This window comes from Prosopis cineraria, unplaced genomic scaffold (assembly GCF_029017545.1).
Source record: "Prosopis cineraria cultivar Desert tree isolate PC_DT_omini unplaced genomic scaffold, ASM2901754v1 PC1560, whole genome shotgun sequence".
Taxonomy (NCBI): Eukaryota; Viridiplantae; Streptophyta; class Magnoliopsida; order Fabales; family Fabaceae; genus Prosopis; species Prosopis cineraria.
In genome coordinates, this window is record NW_026556885.1 from 23,811 (window position 1) to 30,334 (window position 6,524).

General features: G+C 28.6%; 1 pseudogene; it reads left to right on the plus strand.

Moving 5' to 3' along the window:
• Positions 1-2,770: 2,770 nt before the first annotated feature.
• Positions 2,771-6,437, plus strand: LOC129300379 (GDSL esterase/lipase At5g45910-like; annotated as a pseudogene).
• Positions 6,438-6,524: the final 87 nt, after the last annotated feature.

Genomic DNA, 6,524 nt, shown 5'->3' on the forward strand with positions numbered 1-6,524 from the left:
TTATTTCTCATTCTATATATAAAATAAGAAATTTAAGTCCATAAATATCTTTTGAATGATTTTATTTCATTTTAAGTTTTTAAAATAATTCACAAAAAATATTTTCTAATAAAAATTTTATAAATTATTGATATAATTTAAATTTATTCATTTTTTAAGAAAATACTTAAAGTAATTGTGTAATTTTTTTTATAAAAATATTTTGTTGGAGACAAAAGTAATTATATAAAATGTTTTTTTATAAAAAAATATTTTGGTGGCAACAAAGTGTTACCTCTAAAAGTAATTATATAAATTATTTTTATAAAAATATTTTTAGTGGTGAATAAATGTAATCACTAAATGTAAATTACATAAATTATTTTTATAAAAAATACTAACGACAAAATTGCTACTAATAGTAGTTACATAAATTATTTTTTATTTTTTAAATTATTTTTTATAAAAATATATTTGGCGGCAATGAAGTGTCATTGCTAGAAAAAATTACATAAAATTTTGTATTTTAATAAATTATTTTTCATAAAAATACTTTTATTGGCAACTAACTGTCGCCTCTAAAAGTAATTACATGTATTATTTTAAATTTTTAATTATTCTTTATAAAAATACTACTGATGGCGACAAGCTGTCATTGTTAAAAATAATTACTTAATTATTTTTTATAAAATATGTTTGGCAGCAATGAATTGTTGCTACTAAAAATAATTATATAAATTCTTTTTATTTTTAAAGTATTTTTGATAAAAATACTTTTGCTGGCAACTAACTATCACCATTAAATGTAATTACATAATTATTTTTAATTTTTAAATTATTTTATAAAAGCTAAAAATAATTAAATAAATTATTTTTTATAAAAATAGTTTTAGCGGCGGCAACAATTGTAATTATATAAATTATTTTTAATTTTTTATAAAAATACTTTGGATGGCAACAAACTGTTCCTGCCAAAAATATTTTTGGTGGTATTAAAAGTCATCATTAAAGAGTATTTTTGATGATGACAATAAAAAAATACTGTTAAAAATTGAGTCTTGGCAATGATTTTAGTAGTGACTTCTAATTGTTACAACCAAAGGCACTTTTTTAATAGCGATTTTTTTTATCGTCACTAAAATCACACCAAAAATCATTTTTTGATAGTGATAGGTTTTGTAATGTGATTTCTAAATATATAGGCATGAGAAAAACTAGATGTCAAGAACCAAGATAGCCCATAAATAAGACTAGAGAAAGCACTTGACAACAGAGAATTTCCCTGAAACGTGGCTTAGCATTTATTGACAGATCGAAGTACTTCTAACATTCAACTAATCATTGGACAAAAGCATTAAATGCCGTACTCGACAGGTAGTTTTAAAAGCAATCCGGCTTGAAATTATAATTAATCACAATGATTTTAAAAGATCATGATATTAAACATTCTAAGTGTGAATATTTTTTCAAGGTCCTTTGTGGTCCACCTCATCAAAACACAATCTCCACACTATAATTAATTGCATGCTTCTTACTCCCTTCATCCCAATTTATAAGACAATTTCTAAGGGTGATTTGGTATCCAAAATATATGCTTACTCCAGTCCCTATTACTCTCGCCATTCCAAATTATAAAATACTTTTTGGGAGAAATTTTATGTCCCAAAATATAAAACACTTTGGCAAAAATAAGGTTTAATTAATTATACTTTTTTAATATTATCCTTTACATATATTCTCTCTCTTTAATATTTTCAAAAATAGAGTATTAATCAAGGGCATTTCGAAAGTTTATACTTTTTTTTTGAAAAAAAATGCTATAAAATGTATTTAATGAACTTTATTGGTACGAATGATTTTGTCTAAAAGTGCCTTGTAAATTGGATGGAAAAGAGCATAAGGCACTTCTATCTACCTCAGTAGAACTAAGAAAAGGTAGTTAAGTTATTACTTTTTCTAAAAACGTAATAAACTTCCAATTTTATTCCTATTTGAATGAAAATTTTCAAAATTTGTGTTGCAATCTCTCTCATAGTTAATGTGTTTAAATAGAATAATATTAAAAAAATAATTAATACCCTTCAAGAGCCTTATATTAGGATCAAAAAATTCTTTTAGAGTGCAGCCTATAATAAGGACCTAAAGGAGTATAAGATGTTTTGAAAACAATAAGTTTCATTAGTGACAATTATTTCAATATTATCCTTTATTATTTCATGAAAGGAACCTCTTGTCCCCATACTCTCCTTTTTCTTCCTTTTCCCTTCCCCACCCTTGGATTGAGATTCTCAGCATTTTTGATTTAATATCATCTTAAAAAAAAAAAGTTGAAAAAATAACTTTAAATCAGAACTGCTGACAATTTCAATACAAAATTGATGACGGAAAAATGGAGGAGAGAGGTTCCTCTGCCCATTATTTCACTCCCTAAATAAATTTAATTTATTTCTTCCCTCTCTTGTTAATGAAAGGTATTTTTAAAAGTTTATAGAAAAATTAATATTATAAACTTTATTTAATAAAAACTCCATTAGTATGGGTAATTTTACACTAAAAATGTCTTATAATTAGTACAAGCGAGCATTAAAATCGTATGACGAGGAGTGAAAAAGTAGTCCTCCAATAGTGACAATATTAAATGCTCAACTGTATGAGACGGACATGGTGAGTCTAACGTGGCTTATAATAACTAACCAGAGTACCAGGCCTCAGTATTAAATGTATCGTGAACCTTATTTTCATAGTATCAAATCTATAGTGTGTCTGCATATTTCTCCCGTTCCCACTAATATTTGAAGCAGCACCATGAAGATCATGTCCTTAATGATCATATCCTTCTTCATTCTATTGGGTTTTTTGGAGCGAGCAGCTTCATCAAATCCTAGTAATAGTAGTGATCATGCATATGAGGCGATCTTCAACTTCGGAGACTCTCTGAGTGACACTGGGAATTTCTTATCCTCAGGTGCTCTTGCTTCCCTGTCATTGGAAAGCTTCCTTATGGTCAAACCTTCTTCAGACATGCCACTGGACGTTGCTCTGATGGACGCCTCATTGTTGATTTCATTGGTATGCTTTAATTTCTGAAACACACATACATTATATACAGTAACATGATTGTGATTTCATTTTTCTCTGTAAGCGTAAGTAAATATGACATTTGGTATGTTCGAAGAAACGATTGCTATTATTTTAACTTTTCTAGCTTCTGCCAGCCAGAATGTATACCACCAGAATGTCTGCAAGATGGTTTTATATTTTAATTTATAAGACATCTGCGAAATATATAGTGGCAAATTGTGCCACCTTGGACAAAAATAATTTACAATGTTTCTTTTTTATTCTTTAACTTTTAATACTTCATCAAAAGTTTAGTATAATTGTTTTTAGAGTGAATAATTTTAAAATTTTCTTCAAAACATTTTCAAATAAACATAAAATTGATAGCTAAATAAAGACACTATGAGCTGAATTTTTTTTCCTTAGAAAATTATGCATAAGAATTTTTCATTTAAATTAATTATCATTTTAAGAAAAATTGAAATTTTTAAATATGTTTTAAAGTTTTAAGGATAAAAAAATATGATGTTAAAAGACCAAAATGAATATGATATTTTGATCATTAAAAAAAGAAGAAGAAACATGATATAAACTTGAGAGGCTAAAAAAAACGATTTGGTAAAAAATAGTTGCAAAAAATAATTTGAACCCATTTGTGTTAGATTTATACAACCAAAGTGAATTACCCCCTCCCCCCCAAAAAAACCAAATATATATTCAACACATATTTAGAAATGTGCAAGAAAATTTTGATCCCCACAGCAGATTTCGAAGTACTAACATGTTAGCACTGTCTCTTCAATAAATCCTCATCAGTTAAACATAATTTTCTGCTGATTTTGTTTGTTTTGGGTAGCTGAGGCATATGGGTTGCCATATTTGCCACCATATCTGAAACCAAGCAAAGGCCAAGACATCCATCATCATCACGGTGTCAATTTCGCTGTGGCTGGAGCTACAGCACTTGATTCAGAATTCTTCTACAGAAAGGACTTGGAAAGATACTGTGGACACATGATTCATTAAGTGTTCAGCTTGGCTGTTCAAGAAGTTCAAACAATCTCTGTGCACCACAAGACAAGGTGACATTAATTGATGACTAATTACAAATTTGATTTCAGTCTTTACAGTTGCCATATATAACATATATATATTTTTTTCAAATATGCATGCGTGTGACAGATTGTGATAGGTACTTGAAAAGATCGCTGGTTTCTGGTGGAGAGATTGGTGGAAATGACTATAACTACGCAGCTTTTGCTGGTGGGGACATTAATCAACTTCTAGCTACCGTTCCTCTGGTGGTGAAGCAATTACTATAGCCACAAGTGTATGTATGATATACAATACCAATTATTGGCACAAATCACAAAATAATAACTTGGTTATAGTACTATTGGCTTGGTCTTTTTATATTTTTAAAGATGATTTTAGCTAGGCTAAACAAGAGAGAGTAGTTTGCGAGTGTTGGGAGTTGATGGGAGAATTAGCTAGGCACATTAAAGATGCGTTAGAAAAAGCTTATTTTTATAACCTATTCCAAATCTTTGGTTAAAAATATATCTAAAAAATTTTGATGTTGATAAAATATAATGGTATTGTGCAATCCATATAGTCAACCCTACCGATGGAATAGAGTTTTTTATTGTTATACTATTGCTGGTAAGACTTCCAAATAGCTTTTTTTTTTTTAAAAAAAAAAAGAAAAGCTACAAAATATTTTTTCTAACAAAGCATTCATGATTAGCTAATTGATGTTGTTCCAACAGCTAAAGTGTCAAACTCAACTAACATCACGGTTTTTTTCTAATTCCAAACAAACTTGACCTATATACATATAAAAGTTGTTGGAAGTCACATTCTGATGCACAAGACTCACTCTAGTTTTTATTTATTTATTTTTTGTCAAAATGATTCTTTTTTTTTTTTGTATCACATTGTGAGACACATCACTAAAGTTTTGTCACAGGTACATATTTTATTTGGATTATTCGTACGAAATTGAAGAAGATTTTATTTTTTTTATATTTTTAATTGAAATCATTTTTAAAAAGTATAACTAAAAATGATATTTATTTTAAATTATTTTTTAAATAAATTTTATGAAAAAGAATAAAAGCACTTAGATCATCAAAATTTCATATGAATAATTTCAAAAGATGTCCTCAATAATATTAAAAACAAAAGCCAAGCATGTGTATAATTAAAACTTGCAAAATACATTTGTTTCTCTTTTATATTTGATAGGATTGATAGCGGAGGAGCAGTGGAGCTTATGGTGCCAGGAAATTTGCCAGTTGGCTGCTCTCCTTTGTACATGACATTGTTTTATGAGCCAAAACAAAGAGGACTTTGATCAAAATGGATGCTTGAAAAGATTAATTTAATGCTTTTGCTCAGTTCCATACAAGCAGCTCAATCTTGCCCTAGACACCTCTTAGGAAGAAGAATCCTCAGTTAGGATCATCTACGCGGACTACTATGGGCAGCTAAACGTTTTCATTCATATGCCGCGACATTTTGGTATGTAAAATGCTCTCTCCCATTTTTATTTATAAGTCATTTTAACTAATTCATGTAAATTGAAAAATTAATTAAAATTAGTTGAGGGTGTTAGAAGCATCATATCTTTTTAAAAGTACTGTTGATTCTTCTTATTCAACATTTTTCACAATCTCTCTTTCCACCATAATATTATTCAACAATATATGTGTGTATATATATGACTCTATTAGAAATAACATTTATTTCTTCATAAAATTTGCAAATTTATGTAAAATAAAAACATGAAAATCTTCCGGAAGATATTTATAAATAGATAATGAGGCGGTGTGATATATAAAATTTATAACACCATGCACTAGATATAATAAATAGTATGGATCATTTTATCAAGCCTTATGAATTACATAGGAAACATGTTCAATTGATATAACTTGTTTGCATTGTGTGTTTAGACTAGTTGTGGGTCTTTCCTGAATTACACATAGTCTAAAAAATAAACTGCATTATATTGTTAGTGATCATTTTATAAATAATGAGTTCCTGTAAGATCATAGCTACTCCCTTTGTTCAAAATGTCATATATTTTTAACATGATACTTTGAAAAGGTGTCTAATTATAATACTGCACGGATTGAGCATAATATTGTTGGGGAATTCAGTAATTAGTATTATATAATTGTCACCTAAGTGACTATATATGATACACATTCATCAATGGATTAGGGTTTCACTAGAGGGACATTATTAAGAGCATTGTGGGAGGAGGTGGACCGTTCAATTTCAAACAATTCAGCGATGTGTGCGGTCACATAGGCTCAAAGGCATGCACTGACCCTTCCATTTATGCTAATTGGGATGGAATTCATTTGACTGAAGCTGCTCATCGCTACTAGCCAAAGCTCTCATTGAGGGTCCCTCCACAATCCTCCTCTTAAGTCCTCACTTTTCAAGATAGCCTAGACTATTAGTGAGAATTTTTA